The sequence below is a fragment of the Elephas maximus genome, chromosome 18, assembly GCF_024166365.1.
Source record: "Elephas maximus indicus isolate mEleMax1 chromosome 18, mEleMax1 primary haplotype, whole genome shotgun sequence".
Lineage (NCBI taxonomy): Eukaryota > Metazoa > Chordata > Mammalia > Proboscidea > Elephantidae > Elephas > Elephas maximus.
In genome coordinates this window covers 29061082-29079567 of record NC_064836.1, presented here as the reverse complement: position 1 = coordinate 29079567, position 18486 = coordinate 29061082, and the positions used below count along the sequence as shown (strand labels likewise).

Sequence of the window (18486 nt, the reverse complement as noted above, 5' to 3'; positions counted from 1 at the left end):
GCAACCATTTTCTGTAAAGGGTCAGGTGGTAGATATTTTAGGCTTTGTGGGCCATATGATCTCTTTCACAGCTATTCAGTTCTGCTCTTGGGCAGTAAAGCAGCCATAGACGATATGTAAACAAATAGGAAGGGCTTCGTGCCAATAAAACTTTATCTATAGACACTGAAATTTGAATTTCATTTAATTTTCACACATCACAATGCATTCTTCTTCTTCTTTTTTTTTTAACTGACAATTTTAAAATGTAAAAAACCATTTTTAGCTCTAGAACTGTGCAAAAACAGGCTGGATCTGGCCTGCCAGCTGCTATTTTAAATAAAATATGGTCTAAACCTGAAAACGAAGCCTAAAATATTTACTCTCTGGTCCATTACAGAAAAAAAAAAAAAATTGCCAGCTCCTGATTTAGAGTTCAAAACTGCAGACCTTCTGGTGATAAAAGCAATTAGCCAGATTACCCAGCATTCCCATGGGCAAGGATCAAGTGGAGTTAGCTCTCAAATAGTTGCAAGAAATAGGTTGTTCGATTTTTTTTTAATTGTGCTTTAGATGAAGATTTACAGAGCAAATTAGTTTCTCATTTAAAAAAATACACATTTTGTTTTGTGGCATTGGTTGCCAACCCCATGACATGTCAACACTCTCTACTTTTTGACCTTGGGTTCCTGTCCCCTCCTGCCTTCTCATCTTTGCCCCTGGACTAGTGTGCGCATTTATTCTCATATACATCCTTGAGCTATGTGTATTAATGTTTGTTTTATGGGCCTGTCTTAATATTTGGCTGCAGGGTGAACCTCAGGAGTGAGGTTCTGAGTTAAAAGGGTGTCCAAGGGCCATTCTCTTGGGGTTTCTCCAGTCTCTGTCAGACCAGTAAGTCTGGTCTTTTTTTGTGAGTTAGAACTTTGTTTTACAATTTTCTCCAGCTCTCTCTGGGACCCTCTATTGTGATTCCTGTCCGAGCAGTTGTTGGTGGTAGCTAGGCACCATCTAGATGTGCTGGACTCAGTCTAGTGGAAGGTGTGGTAGTTGTGGTCCATTAGGGGTTGTTCCATATTGATGGGAGGGAGCTGGTGAGGAAGTGGAAAAAATAGGAGTTAAGGAGAACGAGCCCTCTGATGGGAGAACTCAGGAGGGGTTCCTTTGGAAGACACCCCCTGGTGGACAGGGGGTTTCTAGCCACAGAGTAAAGAAAGGAATCTTCTTTTTTGCCCCAGTGGGGCTGAGAAAGGAGTCCCTGGGTGGTGCAAAGAGTTTACACACTCGGGTGCCAACTGAAAAGTTGGAGCTTCAAGTCCACCCAGAAGTGCCTCGGAAGAAAGGCCTAGTAAACTACTTCCAAATAATCAGCTGTTGAGAACCTTATGGGGCACAGTTCTACTCTGACATACACGGGGTCACTCTGAGGTGGATTTGACTCATTGGTAGCTGGTTTGGGGCTGAGAGAATACAGATGATCACGCTACTTCTATCTCACATGCCGACTACCAACGAGTCCTCCCTGCCTTCTTTAGTCATCACATCAATCTCGCAAGCAGGCAAACGAGGACTCCACATCGTGGATGAGGAAGCAGAAGGCTGACAGGCTAAGATTTGGGCCCCCACTTCAAGAGAGTGCTGGAGCCAACCAGGTGTGCCACAATCAGGAAACCACAGCTCTTCTCTCAGGGTCCTGTGAAGTGACAGACACCAGAGGAGTCGTATCTCTCTCAGGTCCACTGGTCGTGAGGGTGAAGAGCCCATTTGCACGAAGCAGAGCTGGATGGGTGTGGACTGAGGAGCCCTTGCTCTTCAATTGGCCCAGCTGCCCGAACTGGTGAGCTGTCTGTGGTATTTTAGCAGCAGTGAAGAAAAAAAAAAAAAAGCCCACTCTGAGTAGCCTAATTAGTGTCGTTACTTGTATTGTCAGCACTGCCGATACTCTGGATCCTGCTCTACTTTTAATTTTTCCATTGTGCTCCTCAACTTTACACACGTGTGTGTGTGTGTGTGTGTGTGTGTGTGTGAAGCACACACAAAATGGCGGCCACTGGCAGAGTTGGTGAGAAATCCTGAGGTTCCCATTCAATGGAGGGATGGGGAGAATGAAGGCGTGTCAGAGGTGACACCCTGTCCCCGCCCCCTGCCTTTACCACTGGTCAGTGTAAGGGGGAGGGGGAGGGAGGGGGCGGAATGGTCAGGAGGGGGTGCAGTATGGACAAGTTGGGGTGACTTGGGTAGAGCCCCCATCCTTCCATACAATGCAGGGGATGACATATTTTAAAACTGTCATTATGGATAAATCAATTCTAGATCATGCCAAAGAATGAAGGGGTGTGTCTTAGGCTGGATTCTCTAGAGAAATAAAATCAGTGCAGCCTATAAATATATATAAAAACCAAAACCAAACCCATTGCGGTCAAGTAAATTCGGACTCGTAGCAACCTTATAGGACAGAGTAGAACTGTCCCATAGGGTTTCCAAGAAGCAGCTGGTGGATTCGAACTGCCCACCTTTTAGTTAGCAGCCGTAGGTTTTAATCACGGTGCCACCAGGGTTTCAAATATATAAAGAGATTTATGTAAAGGAAATGGCTCATGTAGTTGTAGAGGCTGGAAAGTCCCAAGTCTGTGGGTCAGGCTGGAGGCTTCTCCTAACTCATGTAGCTGCAGGCACTGATGAATCTAAGATGAGAAGGTCAGATAGGAGGCCTCTGGTTCACAGGCGGTGGAGGCCAATGAATCCCAAGATCTGCAGGTAAGACAGCATGTAAGCTGCTAGCTCAAGTCTCAAGAACAAGAGGTCAGATGAACAGGAGCCAGCTGCAGGATCCAGAGTGAGCAAAAGCCCATGCGCCATGCCAGAAAGTCCACCTATATCGGAGAAAGGCCACACCCCCAAGGAAACTCCTTTTCAACTGATTGGCTGCTCCCAGCAGATTCCATCATGGCAGTGATCACATTATATCAGATCTCATCATGGAAGTGATTACATCATTTTACAACTGCCAAACTACATCATAACTGCCAAACGACTGAGGATCATGGCCCAGCCAAGTTGACAAATGGCCTTGACCATCACAGAGCAGATAGCTCCATTGTCTCACACCTTCATGAGGCCCTTGTTCTAATCAAAAATATCCTTGGGCTTTCATTCCCTGAGCTCAGCAGGCAGCATTTTGATCTCACCCCAACTCCCAGAGTAGCCTTCTGTTGTCTCCTCCAGCTCCGTGGGCAGAAGTACTGCCAGTCTGAAGCCTGCCTTCTCAGGGCTGAAGAGGACTTGGCGGCTAAAGGTTTCACTTCACCAGTTCACAAAGGAGCTGTTCCCACATGGACCTCAGTTGCCGAAGCTCTTGTTGAATTTTATACCAGTTTTCCCTTATCTGGAGCCCGGTGGCACAGTGGTTAAGAGCTCCTCTGCTAACGAAAAGGTTGGCAGTTCAAATCCATCAGCCACTCCTTGGGAACCCTATGGGGCAGTTCTACTGTGTCCTATGGGGTTGCAATGAATCGGAATCGATGGCAATGGGTTTTGGTTTGATTTCCATTATCTGAGTTCCCCATCCCTGTAACCACACACACACACACAGCCCAGGACTCCTGTGGAGGCATCTGGAAGACAGGCCTGCCAAGGCTTGAGGGCCCACTGCAAGGGTCAGTCCTGGGCTTGTCCAAATGCGGTGAGTTGTATATTTGCATTTTCTGAGCCCCAGAGAAGAATGAAAGGAGCCTGTGGGGTCCCGCTGAGGGCGTGTTTGGATGGGCACAAAGCCCAGGAGGAGAAATGACCAGACTAGATTTGGATGAGGGAGTGCTGACTGAGCGCGGTAGCTTGAGGAAGCCCCAGGGCCAGCCGAGGCCCAGCAGCTCAGGCCACACATGGGCTTTGTATATCTGCAAGCTGCAGACGCCCTGCCATTTCCACGCTGTGGGGTCCCGGAAGTCCTGTGCCAGCAGGCCACCCCGGTGGGAGGTTCGCAGATGTCACTACACCAGTCACTTGGTGCAGATGCTGACTTTCAAGACATGAGCTGCCAGCCACACAAATCTGCCTGACCCCATTAGGAGGAATACGGGTGCTTCATAGGTGCCATACTTTCTGCAGCCCCTTCACGGAGAAGCAGCACACCCCCAGGGGCCCCGTACGCAGCCCCACAGCTGACCCCACAAATGGTGTAGTACCTGCTGTTGGTGCCGCCAGACCCTCTTCAGCAGGCTGGTTACCTATCCCCCAAGCATGAAGTCCTTCTCCAGAGACTGGTCCCTCCTGATACCATGTCCACCCCCCTACACACACACACACACACACACACACATACACACCACACCCACACACCAAACCCACACACCACACCCACACACCACACACACATACACCACACACACCACACACACACATACACATACACCACACACATACACACCCCCACACACACAATACACACACACACTACACACACCCCCACACACATACACCACACATACCACACACACACACCACACACATACACACCCCCCACACACATGCACGTGCACACACACAGCACACATACACCCCCCACAACACACACATCTTTTTGTATTGTTATACTTTAATCACATCAATCTTTCATTCAGGGGTTGTCTTCACATTCAAACATTTTACGGAGTGAAAAGCCAGTTCCTTGTAACCAAAGAAAAACAAACTGGGTGTCTGAAGGAGTTGTCCAGCAGCTACGGAATAAAAGAGATGTTAAGGATTGAATTATGTCCCCACCTGCCCAAAATATGTGTTATAAATCCTAACCCCTATATTTGTCTCAAAGATGTCACTTTTAGGACTAAGACGCGCCTGACCCAAGCCATGGTATTTTCAATCACCTCATATGCATGCAAAAGCTGGACAATGAATAAGGAAGACTGAAGAATTGGTGCATTTGAATTGTGGTGTCAGCCAAAATACTAAATATACTATGGAGTGTCAGAAGAACAAATAAATCTGTCTTGGAAGAAGTACAGCCAGAGTGCTCCTTAGAAGCAAGAATGGCCAGACTTTCTCTCACGTACTTCGGACATGTTATCAGGAAGGACTGGTCCCTGGAGAAGGACATCATGCTTGGTGAAGTAGAGGGTCAGCAAAAAAGAGGAAGGCCCTCAGTGAGATGGATTGACACAGTGGCTGCAACAGCGGGCTCAAGCGTAACAACAACCGTGAGGATGGCACAGGACCAGGCAGTGTTTCCTTCTGTTGTACACTGTGAGTTAGAAAGAACTCGAGAGCATCTGACAACAACAACATGCTTGTGATTATAATCCCATTGGGAAGGGGTTTTCTTTGTTATGTTAATGAGGCAGTGTTGGTGTAAGGTGTGTCTTAAATCAATCTCTTCTGAAATACCAAAGAGCAGATTAAGCAAGCAAGAGAGGAAGGTCAAGCAGAGATGGTAGGATATGGCTCCATACCACACGAAGATTACCATGATTGCCAAAGAACAGAAGCTGAAAACAGACAAGGACCTTCCCCCAGAGCTGACACACAGAGAAAGCACTCCCTCACAGAGAGCTGGTGCCCTGAATTCGGACTTCTAACCTCCTAAACTGTGAGAGAATAAATTTCTGTTAAAGCCATGACTTGTGGTATTTCTGTTATAGCAGCACTAGATGACTAAGACAGAGATGAAGAACAAGCTTCTAGATTTTATTATGGAAGATGATTACATTACATTACATTACAGCCATAGATCTAAGGGTTAGGATTATAGCACATATTTGGGAGAAGGGAGGACAGGACACAATTCAATCCATAATAGGAACCAAAGCCTTCCTGAGTCCTTCCTGAAAGGTCATGGAGCCAAGCAAACAATCTCATCTACTTTCCCTGGGGCCGGATCCTGCTCCCAGCGGCCTTCGCTTTGTCTAGCAAAACCAAAAACCAAACCCATTGCCATCAAGTTGATTCCAACTCATAGCAACCCTATAGAACAGAGTAGAACTGCCCCATAGAGTTTCCAAGCAGCGGCTGGTGGATTCAAACTGCCGAGCTTTTGATTAGCAGCCAAGCTCTTAACTGCTGCATAGCAGGACCTCCTAAAAAGCACCACTGCCCTGAAGATTTCACTCCATCCTCCGCCCTTCACCCCAGATGCCTGGAACATCAACAAGAAGGTAGACATAACTCTGGTGCGCCCCCTGGACTCAGGTTCCTTCTCCTGCTGTGTTGCTCACTTGTCTCCTAGCTTCTTCTGATTTGGTCCTGGCTTGGTCTTAGGATGACCTATTTGTGCCTCATATCCTCGTCTGTGAAATGGGCATAATGGTACCTTCCTAATGGCGTTGAAGAGTCCCTGGGTGGCAGAACTACTAACCAAAAAGTTGGCAGTTCACACCCACCCAAGGGCACCTTGGAAGAAAGGCCTGGTGATCTACTTCCGAAAGGTCATAGCCTTGAAAACCCTATGGAGCAGTTCTACTGTGCACATGTGGATCACCATGAGTCAGAATTGCCTGGACAACAACTGGTTGTTGTTGCTAGTGTTGTTGAGAGTGACAGTACTTCACACAATAAGAACAGTAATGAACTTAAGCTTTTATAATTATTTCTTCCTCCTGAGGAGCAGCATCCAGCAGACAACATGGCCAAGGCTGCACCATTTATACTCCCCTGAGGGCATTTTAAGGAGCCCTGGTGGCACAGTGGTTAAGCGCTCAACTGCTAACCAAAAAGTCAGCGGTTTGAACCCACCAGTCGCTCCATGGGACAAAGATATGGCAGTCTGCTTCCAGAAAGATTATAACCTTGGAAACCCCATGAGGCAGTTCTACTCTGTCCTAGAGAGTTGCTATGAGTCAGAATTGACTCGACAGCAATGGATTTGGTTTGGATTTTACAGAACTCAGGTGTAGTAAGAACAAGGAATTGAGGAATTTAGCCCTGCTACTCACGGAGCAGAGTTTCTGGAAGAGCAACACTTTTGTTTGCAGAACTCAGAGGAAAACGTCAAGGACTGAACTTCCTTGGGTTCTGCAGCCAAGTCCATTGTGCAGCCTCCCACACAAGGACTTCCAAGGCCAGGCCCGGTTTTGGCTGGGATAGTTGTAAACCCGGAACTATGGTCATTTGGTTATGAGAAGTCCATTGTAAGCCTGACCAGCAATGCCGAGTTGGCCAAACTCCACCCCAGGATTGGACAGTAGCCTTGGAGATTAGTTACTAAATACTCCAACTAAATGCCCTGTGGGCTGGAATTCCCCCCGCCCACAAGTCTAAAGGGCAAGAAAGAGCCACAATAACGCTCAGCCACATGACGGAGAATTCAGGAAGCCAGCTAATAACTAGAGACCACCGTATTCTCTCTGAAATAGGAAGTTCAAATCCCCAGGCGCCTCCTCTGGGCTGGGTGGAGAATGAATGAGACGGTGTCTACCCATAGATGTCAGCAACCTGGGGCCATGCTGCCCAGTACAGTAGCCACTAGCGCCATGTGGCTATTAAAATTTAAAGTAATTACAAGTTAATAAAACCAAAAAGTCAGTTCTTGAAAACATACTTGTATACCAACATTCACTGCGGCGCTATTCACAATAGCCAAAAGGTGGAAACAGCCTAAATGTCCACCGACAGACGAATGGATAAACAAAATGAGATACATACATACAATGAAATTACTCGGCCATAAGAAGAGATGGAGTCCTGATACAAGCTGTAACACAGATGAACCTTGAAAACATTATGCTGACTGAAATAAGCCAGACACAAAAGGACAAATACCTTCTTATATATGATCCCACTTACATGAAATATCTAGAATAGGCAAGTGTGTAGAGACCAAATTTATTAGTGGTTACCAAGGACAGACAAGAGGGACGGGGACAGGGGGACTCCCTGCTTAGGGGACATTGAGCTTCTGTGAAGGGTGATGGGAAAATTTGGAAATGGGTAAGGATGCTGGTTGAACAACATGGTAAACATAACTAATATAACTGAAGGCACACGTGAAGAGTATTGAAATGGCAAAAGATTTGTTGCATATATATTTACCACAATAAAGAAAAAGTCAGTGCCTCAGTCAGTCTAGCAATATGTCAAGTGCTCGAGAGCCACATGGCCTGTGCCACAGTGTGGACCAGAGCAGAGAGTTGTCAGATCAGGCTGAGCTACTATGCTGAGTCAGGCACAGAGACCTGCCCAGCTCACTGTGATAAAATGGAGTGGGAATTTCCTGGGGCCTCACCAAAGGGTGGAAAGCCTGGTGGGGTAGTGGTTAAGAGTTACAGCTATTAACCAAGAGGTCAGCAGTTCAAATCCACCAGGCGCTCCTTGGAAACTCTATGGGGCAGTTCTACTCTGTCATATAGAGTCGCTATGAGTCGGAATCCACTCGGTGGCAGTGTGTTTTGCTTTGTTTGGTCACCAAAGGGTGTAATCACCTACCAAAATAGTAGCCAAATAGGGCTCCCAGGCACAGACAGGGGAACCCCACGACCACACTCATCTCACCTGTGCTCAGCTTCCTCGGGATGTCTCAAGACTGCCGTTCTCTTCCCCACCCCATGCACCCTTTTTGCCCAGCTCTGTGACTTTCTTCCTCCTGGCACAGGCCCACGGCTGCTAGTGCAGCCTAACCTTTGTGGGCTCTGCCAGCACAGAGCTGTGACCTTGGGAGTGTGTCTACCTCTCCTGCCCCAGCTAGACACAGTCCAGAGCTTCCTTTTGGTCTGCAACACACAACCTGGCCGCTGATCCTGGCAGGTGCCACCACCATCACTTCTTTGGGTACCACTGTTGTTATTGTTAGCTTCTGTCAAGTCAGATCTGATTCACAGCAACCCTGTGTACAGGAGAATGAAACACTGTCTGGTCCCGTACCATCCTCACAATCATTGCTATGCTTGAGCCCACTGTTGTAGCCACCATGTGAATCCATCTCGTTGAGGGCCTTCCTCCTTTTCAGTGACCTTCTACCTTACCACCCATGATGTCCTTCTCCAGGGACCGGTCCCTCCTGATAACATGTCCAAAGTACGTGAGATGAAGTCTCGCCATCCTCGTATCTAAGAAGCATTCTGGCTGTATTTCTTCCAAGACAGATTTTTTTCATTCTTCTGGCAGTCCATGGGATATTTAGTATTCTTGGCCAACACCATAATTCAAATGCACCAGTTCTACTTCGATCTTCCTTATTCATTGTCCAGTTTTTGCATGCATATGAGGTGATTGAAGACACCATGGCTTGGGTCAGGTATACCTTAGTCCACAAAGTGACATCTTTGCTTTTCAACACTTTAAAGAGGTCTTTTGCAGCAGATTTGCCCAAAGCAATACATCATTTGATTTCTTGGCTGCTGCTTCCATGGGTGTTGATTTTGGATCCAAATAAAATAAAATCCTTGACAACTTCAATCTTATCTCTGTTTATCAAAATGTTGCTTATTGGTCCAGTTGTGAGGATTTTTGTTTTGTTTATGTTGAGGTGTAATCCATACTGAAGGCTGTGGTCTTTGATCTTCATCAGCAAGTGCTTCAAGTCCTCTTCCCTTTCAGCAAGGAAGGTTGTGTCATCTGCATAACACAGGTTGTTAATGAGTCTTCCTCCAGTCCTGATGCCCCGTTCTTCTTCATATAGTCCAGCTTCTTGGATTATTTGCTCAGCATATAGATTGAATTAGTATGATGAAAGGATACAACCCTGACGCACAACTTTTCTTTTTAAACCACTCAGGATCCCCTTGTTCTGTTCAAGCAACTGCCTCTTAGTCTATGTACAGGTTCCTCATGAGCACTATTAAGCATTCTGGGATTCCCATTCTTTGCAGTGTTATCCATAATTTGTTATGATCCACACAGTCGAATGCCTTTGCATAGTTAATAAAACACAGGTAAACATCTTTCTGGTATTCTCTGCTTTCAGCCAAGATCCATCTGACATCAGCAATGATATCCTTCATTCCACGTCCTCTTCTGAATCCAGCTTGAATTTCTGGCAGCTGTCTGTGTATGTACTGCTTCAACCATTTTTTAATTACTTTCAGCAAAATTTTGCTTGCATGTAATATTAATGATATTGTTTGATAATTTCTGCATTCTGTTGGATCACTTTTCTTTGGAATGGGCAGAAATATGGACCTTTTCCAGTAGGTTGACCGGGGAGCTGTCTTCTGTTCGTTTTCCTTCTTGTCTCCTGAGAGGAATCCCTGGGGTGGTACAAATGGTTAATGTGCCTGCTGCTAAAGGAAAGGTTGGCTGTTCGAGTCTACCCAGAGGTACCTTGGAAGAAAGGCCTGGCAATCTACTTCCAAAAAATCACCCATTGAAAATCCTGTGGAGCACAGTTCCACTCTGACACACATGGGGCCAACTCAACAGCAACTGGTTTGGCCTTTTGGTCTCCTGAGAAGAGTGTGGCTACCTAGAAGGGCCGGGTCTCCTTCCTCCTGACCCAGCAGGGTATCAGCGTCCTCAGGGACAGTCCACAGAAACCTCAGGCAGACCCTTCTCACACGGGAGACCTCTCTCCCCACTTTCCCAGGCAGAGCCAAGGGGTCCACCAGGACCATGCCTCCTACCCGCCTCTTCCTCTTTCCCTTCCGTCTCTCCTCTGAGCTCCATGTGTTTCCCAAACAGACTCAGCAAAGGCCCTTTTCTGCACCCTTTGAGCGTTTCGGTTTTCCAAGACAGAGCGTCAGAATAACAGTACATGGCCAAACCAAGCACCTGAGGAGGACTGAGAGAACAGCTCCACCAAACAGGCTTGGGAGGCTTAGCAGAGACAGCGCTCAGCACGGTCCTCAAAGAGTGAGTGGAATTGTGAAGGTGAATGAATGTGAGGAGACCTGAGATGGAGAGAGAAGAGAGAGCAAAGGCCAGGGGAAGGAACAGGAATGGCGGGTTGGGAATGGGGAAGAGTGAGGAGGTGCCGTGGGAAACAAGGCAGAAGGCGAAGGACGCCGGGAGGTGGGGACCAACTCCAGGCTACAGGGCATGTCTGATGTTCCGGGTATAAGGATGGCATCTCCCATCTTGGTAGCACCCCTCCATCTTCCAGACATAAAACCAATATTCATAGCTGGTGAGGGGCTTAGCTGCAGCCCACCCACAGCAAGCAATCGGCTGAGGCTGGCCCCAAACCTTGGCCTTCTGATTCTTGCAATAGTAGCTGCTCCTGACTTTAAGGTTTCTGATCACTATCCAGTTGATCTTAATATCTTGGAAGTAACCAAATTGCAGTCTAATTCTGTTGGAGAAATGAAAATCGACAGTCTTAGAAAGCTATCATGATGACTGATTCACATGAGCACTTTAAAGGGCAATCAATATCCCCAAATGCATGTCAAGCGCCTGACGAATTACATCTGGCAAAGCCCTTCTCTGAAAGCTCCTTGGTCTGCGCTTGGAGACTGTTCACTGCCTAACTGCATTTCTCTGATTGGTCCAAGAGAAAACCCAACTGGGAATTGATCTTGAGGCGAAAATGCTGCCTCCCTGCTCTTAAGCAAACCGCCTATGACGTCGTGCATTCAGACTGCAGGGACCCTGCAGAACAAAGGGAGGAAAGCCTGTCACTTCCGACTGGGGGTACGCAGTACCCCCCATACTTTCTCTGTTCCAAGCTTACGACTCCATGCCCCACGTCCTTTCAAGAAAAGAAAAATAGAGCTTGTCATTTCCTATTGTTTCAGAGGCGAAACCCAGCCTGGGAAAGATTAAGGGAAGAGGAAGGGGGCTCGTGTTCAGATGACTAAGCACCGACCTGACCTGGAAAATGTTCAACCCAATTTGTTTCCGAGGAAGGGAGGGAGCGCCATTGGAGGGATGTGTAAAATAATGGCATGACTCACTGAAGGGAAGAGGAAAACTTTCCCAACCCACTGACAATAGACGAGCAAGGGAATGTGTTACTAATATGCTAAGAATTTACAAACCCAGAGAGCCACCTCCCAGCTCTGAGCTCCCCGGCTTCCTTCCTCAGAACTTGACCTCTGGTGGTAAAGCCACTGGGCTCTGGGAATGCCAGGCTGGTCAGCAGAGGGTGGGTCTCACAAACGAGCCCGGATGGCCTCTGCCAGCAGATTTCTGTTACCTGAGACTCACCTAAGGCACTCAGCTCCTGCACCTGGAATCCTTGTCTTACTGAAGGTGTTTCAGGAAGAACTCCAGCTGTCCAGGGGGAAAAAAAGATGCGTTGCATTTTTCAATGAGGTAGACCTCTGTGTATCAACGTGAACAATTCTTCAAGTCATATTATTAAATGGAAGGTACAAATTATAAAATATACATAGTCTGTGATACCATTCTGGGGCCCTGGTGGCGTAGTGGTTAAGAGCTCGGTTGCTAACCAAAAGCTCAGCTGTTTGAATCCACCAGGCACTCCTTGGAAACCCTATGGGGCAGTTCTACTGTGTCCTGTGGGGCCGCTATGGGTTGGAACCGACTTGACAGCAATGGGTTTTTATAATATCATTTATATACAAACGGTTCAAAACAAAACTATGTTTTTCCACGTATGTACATAAATCTTTTGGAGTCCCTGGGCGGTGCAAATGGTTAACATGCTTAGCTGCTAACCGAAAGATTGGAAATTCAAGTCCACCCAGGGGCACCTCAGAAGAAAGGCGGTCTACTTCCAAAATATCAGACACTGAAAACCCTATGGAGTAGTTCTACTCTGACACACATGGAGTCTCCATGAGCTGGAATTGGTTAGACGGCAACGGGTTTGGGTTTTTTAAATATATGTTATAAACTCACTGATACATTGTTAACATTAACTTAGGTAATCTTATGTCTTTAAAGAAGCTGAGAGGAGAGCACGTATACATTTATAGTATTTTTTCTTTTTAATATTAACCTTATCATTTACCAGTTTTGTTTCTCTTCACTTCTTCCTGTGGATTCAAGTTGCCATCTGGGGTCATTTTCTTACTCCAACATAGCTTTATTGTCCCTCGCCTCCACTTCGTGTTGTTCTTGTCAAATGTATTACATTTCTGTATGTTACAAGCCCAGCAATATATTTCTATAGGTATTGTTTTATGCAATTACTTTTCAAATTAGTTAGGAGAAGACACAAAAAAAAATATGTAAGTATACTGTCTTTTATCACTCCCGACATAATTTGCTTTACATCTATGGCTGTGTGTGTGCTGGAATTATTTGGAAGCACTTCCTAAAGAACTTTCTTCAATATTTCTTGTAAGGCAAGTCGTCTAACAATGAGTTATCTGTTTTTGTTATCTGTGAATCTCTTTATTTTACCTTCATTTTTGAAAGATAGCTTTGCTGAATACAGGATTCTTGGTTTGATAAGTTTATTTTCCAGCACTTTGAATATGTCATCCTACTCCTGGCTTCCATTGTTTCTGATGAGAAATCAGCTGTTATTCTTATTTTGGTTCCCTTGTATGGGACCAGTCACTTCTCTCTTGCTGCTCTCAAGAATTTCCTTTGTCTCTACCCACATTTGGGGTATGATCTGTCTGGTTACGCATCTCTTTCTCTTTGCTTCCATCCTATTTAGACTTCGTTGTGCTTCTTGGGTTAGTTCCCCCCCGCCCCCATCTAATTTGCGAGGTTTTCATCCATTATTTCTTTGGGTTTTTTTTTTTTTTTTCCTGTCCCTTTCTCTCCTCTCCTTCTGGTACTCCCATTATGAATACAGTGGTGTCCCACAATTCTCTGAGGCTGTGTTCATTTTTCATTTCCTTCAGATTGCATAAGCTCTATCTATGTTCAAATTCACTGATTCTTTCTTATGCTGACTCAGGGTGTACTGGTAAGCCTCTCTAGGAGGAGAAATTTTTTTCTGATTATTGCAGTTTTGAACTCCAGAATTTTCATTTGGTTCCATGTATATAATTTCTTTCTTTATAGATATTCTCTATTTTATAAGTAATTGTCATCATAAAAAAAATGTCATCGAGTTGATTTCAACTCATGGCAACCCCATGAGTGTCAGGACAGAACTGTGCTCCATAGAGTTTTTGATGGCTGGTTTTTCAGAAGTAGATCTCCAGGTTTTCTTTCAAGGCACCTCTGGGTGGACTTGAACCTCCAACCTTTCGGTTAGCAGCCGAGCAAATCAACTGTTTTGTACCACCCATGGACTCCCATTGTTATCATACCTTCCCTTCATTCTTCAAGCATGGTTTTCTTAGTTCTTTGAGATATTTACAATAGCTGATTTGAATTCTTTGTCTGCTAAGTCACAAGTAGGCCCTCTCAAAATCAGTTTCTAGTGCCTGCTTTTTTTTTTCTCTTGTGAATGGGTCACATTCTCCAGTTTCTTTGCATGTTCCAGAGATTTTTATTGAAAACTGTACAAATTTAGATAACCTATTTTTTATTATAGCAAATTTGCATACTGATTACCCCTTTCTGAGGCTTGATATTGTTATTTGCTTATTTGTTTAGTGGATAAACAAGGACCTAACGTATTTTGGAGATCACCTGATCCTGTCTCCATCTCAATATTACTGTGATAGCTTAGTAGGAACTACAAAAAAACAAAGGTATCCCAATGAAAACTCCTGATAAACAGAAGTTGGCTTTTTGGAATGTTAAGTAATTCAGTAGGTTTTAAGGGCATCAAATAAACTAGCCAGTGCTAAATGTCCAATCCTGCTTTTAAAAATGTACTTCTCAAATATTTTATTTAGAATCCCTCACAGGAAAATCCTTGTCTTCCCAAAATACATAATATGCTTCATATATTTGATTGATGACTTAGCTGAACCAATTTGTGGAGTACATTTTCTCTGCTGTGTAAAGTCTCTGATGTTCCTACTAAAATTATTTTCTCTTGTTTTACCTTTTGGATTGGCTTCCTAGAGGTTGTTACTGGGTCTGCATAAACCACTTATTGGTAAAATGTTGTGCTTATGCCCCTATTCATTTCTAGGACTACCATAATAAAGTACCATGGACTGAGTGCTTAAAATTACAGAAATTTATTGTCTCACAGCTCTACAGGCTAGAAGTCTGAATTCAGGGTGTCAGCAGGGATATGCTCTCTCAAAAGCTCTAGGGCAAGATCTTCTCTTGTCTCTCCTAGATGTTCCTTGGCTTCCAGCTGCAGCATAGCTCCATCTCTGCCTCTGACATCACATGTCTCTGTGTTTCTTTCCTCTTTTGTAAGGATACCATTCATATTGGATTAGAATCCACTTTACTCCAATATGACCTTATGATCACTCAGCTAATAACATCTTCGAAACCCTATTTCCAAACAAGATCACATTCACAGAGACTAGGGGTTAGAACTTCAGCATATCTTTTGGGAGGGATACAGTTCAATCCATAACCAGACCAAACCAAACCTGTTGCCATCGGGTCGATTCTGATTCATAGCAACCCTATAGCATGACAAGCCTCCTTAAACCTATATCCATTGCCGTCGAGTCAATTCCGACTCGTAGTGACTCTGTAGGACAGAGTAGAACTGCCCCGTAGGGTTTCCAAGGCTGTCATCTTTATGGAAGCAGACTGACACATCTTTTTCCTGCAAAGCAGCTGGTAGGTTCAAACTGCTGACCTTTCAGTTAGCAGCCAAGCACATAACCACTGTGCCACTAGGGCTCCTTACAATCCCTCTTAGCGAGTTAAATTTTCACCCTTCACCATTGGATGTGTGTGTAGCTCAGAGACTGCTTCTACCACTCAGGGAGTTTATAGTTTTGCCCCATGTTCACCTAGGGACCAGTAGCTCAGCCACTCTCTGGTTGCTCCTGAAAGGGCACAGCTTTGGGCATGTTCACAGACCATGAGGGATGAGCGTGATTTTATTTCTAAGCCTGGTTTCTTGGAGTCAATTTTGCACCAGAGTAACTTATTGTTCAGCCAGTGTTTGGTCAGAGGCTATGCTTAAGCCCCTTGAGACAGTGAAGTTATGAGTTTTCCTGATGAATCTGTGTGGCTTGAGCAATGCTTTCAAGTCCTCCACATGTTCTGCTCTGGTAGCTCTTGAGTGGGTGCAGCTAAGCACTGGGCACAGCCCTCTGGACCCCCAAGGATGAGCGTGATCCTAGGAGGGCTCTTAACTCTGTCTTTCCCTTACTCATTGTTAAACTTCTAGCTGGTCTGCTGCTTCATCAGACCAGTATCATGGGGCCACTAGTACTGTGGGCTACTAGCCTGTGATTGCTTAATTGTTACCACCAAGATCTCCACTGTTTCCGCAACGCTTTTAAGTGTGAGCATCTCCAGGCTCTGTTCCAAATACAGTCAGCCTCCTCGAGCAGAGCCATGGAGCTCTCCTAGTCTCTGTCCCTCTGGGAAGAATCTCCATGCTGCTGCACAGGAGTTGGAAGCAAGGACCATGGCTTGCTTCTCCCGGAGGGGCCGCTACCCTACAAACAGATGCTGGAGGGGAGTGGTGGCCCCCGCCTTCTTGGCTTGCCCCTTCTGGCATAGAAACTCTGTCCCACAAGCAAGCTGCAGAGGGGATGGTGGGGCTCCAGTGTTCTCGGTCTGCCATGCTGGGTGCAAAACCATCACCCTAGGAATGGAAGTAGGGTGGTGGGAGGGAACCCCAGTCCCCTCAGCCATACCAGCCTGGAATAACACCTCTGCAGTGTGGAGTTGGGGTAATAATAAGACCCTGGCAGCCTGCCTCCCTAGACTAGGCCCAGGGGGAGTCAGAGCCTTTGTCTTCTTGGCCACACCTGCCCAGAGTACAGCTTCCACCAGGTGGAGCTGTGGAGGGGAGGGGAGCAGGTCATGATTTCACAGACTCTCACTTCTTACCAGGATGTAGTCCATTTTCTTGAATAAGTGTTTCTCTATTTGCTATATGCCTTTAAAACAATTTCCAGTGGCTTCGAATGGATGTTTTTAAAAATAATTTTCACCACTTAAATGGTAGTTTCTCTGGAAAGAGCGTTCACTGAGGTCCTCATGCTGCCGTTATTATTCAATCTGGAAGTCTAGGGGGGAGCCTCCTGGAGGCAGGGTCTATACTATGGTCATTTCTGGAACCCCTGCAGTGTCTGGCACTGAGCCGCAGGTAGTGGGAACTTGTGTTTGTTGGTAATTCTTCACTCGTTGTTATTATGACCATGGAGGCAGGAGCCATACCTGTGGCCAAGTTTTCTATCCATTATTTTGCTTCTTTACCCAACATCTGGGCAGCAAGGGACTGACTCAACAGTGGATCCTAACCTGCTGTGATAAACTCTCAGAATTAATGCTACTGAGCCCTGGTGGCGCAGTGGTTAAGAGCTCAGCTGCTAACCAAAAGGTTGGCAGTTCGAATCCACCAGGAGCTCCCTGGAAAACCTCTGGGGCAGTTCTACTCTGTCCTATAGGGTCACTATAAGTTGGAATCGACTCAATGGCAATGGGTTTGGGGTTTGGTTTTGGTTTTGGTTTTTTTTTTTAGTACCCTGGGGCTACCAGCCCATGATTGCTTCGTTGTTTCCCACCAAGCTCCTCACTGTTTCAGCAGTGCCTCTAAGTGTGAACTTCTCACCTCAAAGCCACAACTCAGGTGGACTTCAGTGTCCCAAACAGTGCAGTCAGCTGACGGTCACTACCAAGAGAAAAAAAGAAAAGAAAGTGAAAATGTTTATTACCCCTCTTGCAAGGAATTTTAGAAATCACCAGGCCTATCAAATTTTTTCTCAGCCCACCACATGCAGCAATTGCAAGTATGAACTGGCTGGCTCTCATCTGTCTGTCTGTCTGTCCCTCTCTTCCTCTGCTCATCCCGCAGCACTAAATTCCAGAAACACGTATCTGTAGCCATTAAATTCTAGGTTTCCCAGATACAGGGTCCCAAGGAGCCTAGCAAGGAGAGAGACAGAAAAGGCCAAAACAATCAATGCATTATTGCACCAGGGCCCAGGCCCAGGCCCAGGAAGACCTGGAGCTATTTTCACAAGTTTAATGGAAATCGTACATCCGGCTGCAATGGCTCATGGAAATATCAAGTTTCCTTGCTTTAGGCTGGAATTACCGCTCCTTGGTTGTTGCGTAAGGGTAAGAAGGGGGGATTGGAGAGTTACAGATGTCCTTAATTAATAAAAAAAAAAAAGAGAAATAGATCATGCCTTAGCACTGTTTGACAAGCCAACATTTTCAAAACATGGGATCAGGCGGGGTGAGGGAAACTAATAAAAGGGCTGTTGGCAGTGGAGAAGTGGCACGCCTCTGACAGGGCCGCAGGGGCGGATTAGCCGGTAAGCACGGTGTGCACGGTGTGCATGGGCTTGCACTGAGCAGGTAAGCTGGGGCTTAATGGTAGTCACTTGCTAATCTGTGTGGAGCAATTTCACATGGTTTCATCACAAGGTTGACACATAAGGGACAGGTGAAATTGTGCTCTGCAGATTGGTGGGAAGGCACAGTTGGGTCCGTGTGTACCCTGCTTATTGGGTAATCCAGCCCTGCTAGCTCAGATAAACCCTACCCCTACCCCTCTGTGACTTCCTTTCACCCCTGGGCTTGGGGATCAGAGCTTATTTCCCGGTTGATTTAAACTGACCAAAGACTGAGTCACGACCAGCTTTGGACCAGAAAGTATCAACCATTCCC

The 18486-nt window shown here is 45.9% G+C and overlaps 1 protein-coding gene across 1 annotated transcript in view; it reads left to right on the top strand.

Annotated features, from left to right (window-relative positions):
* The window catches only part of EVA1C (eva-1 homolog C), a 131946-nt gene that overhangs the window by 101634 nt on the left and 11826 nt on the right, over window positions 1-18486 (top strand). The gene's annotated exons all lie outside the window — the stretch shown is intronic.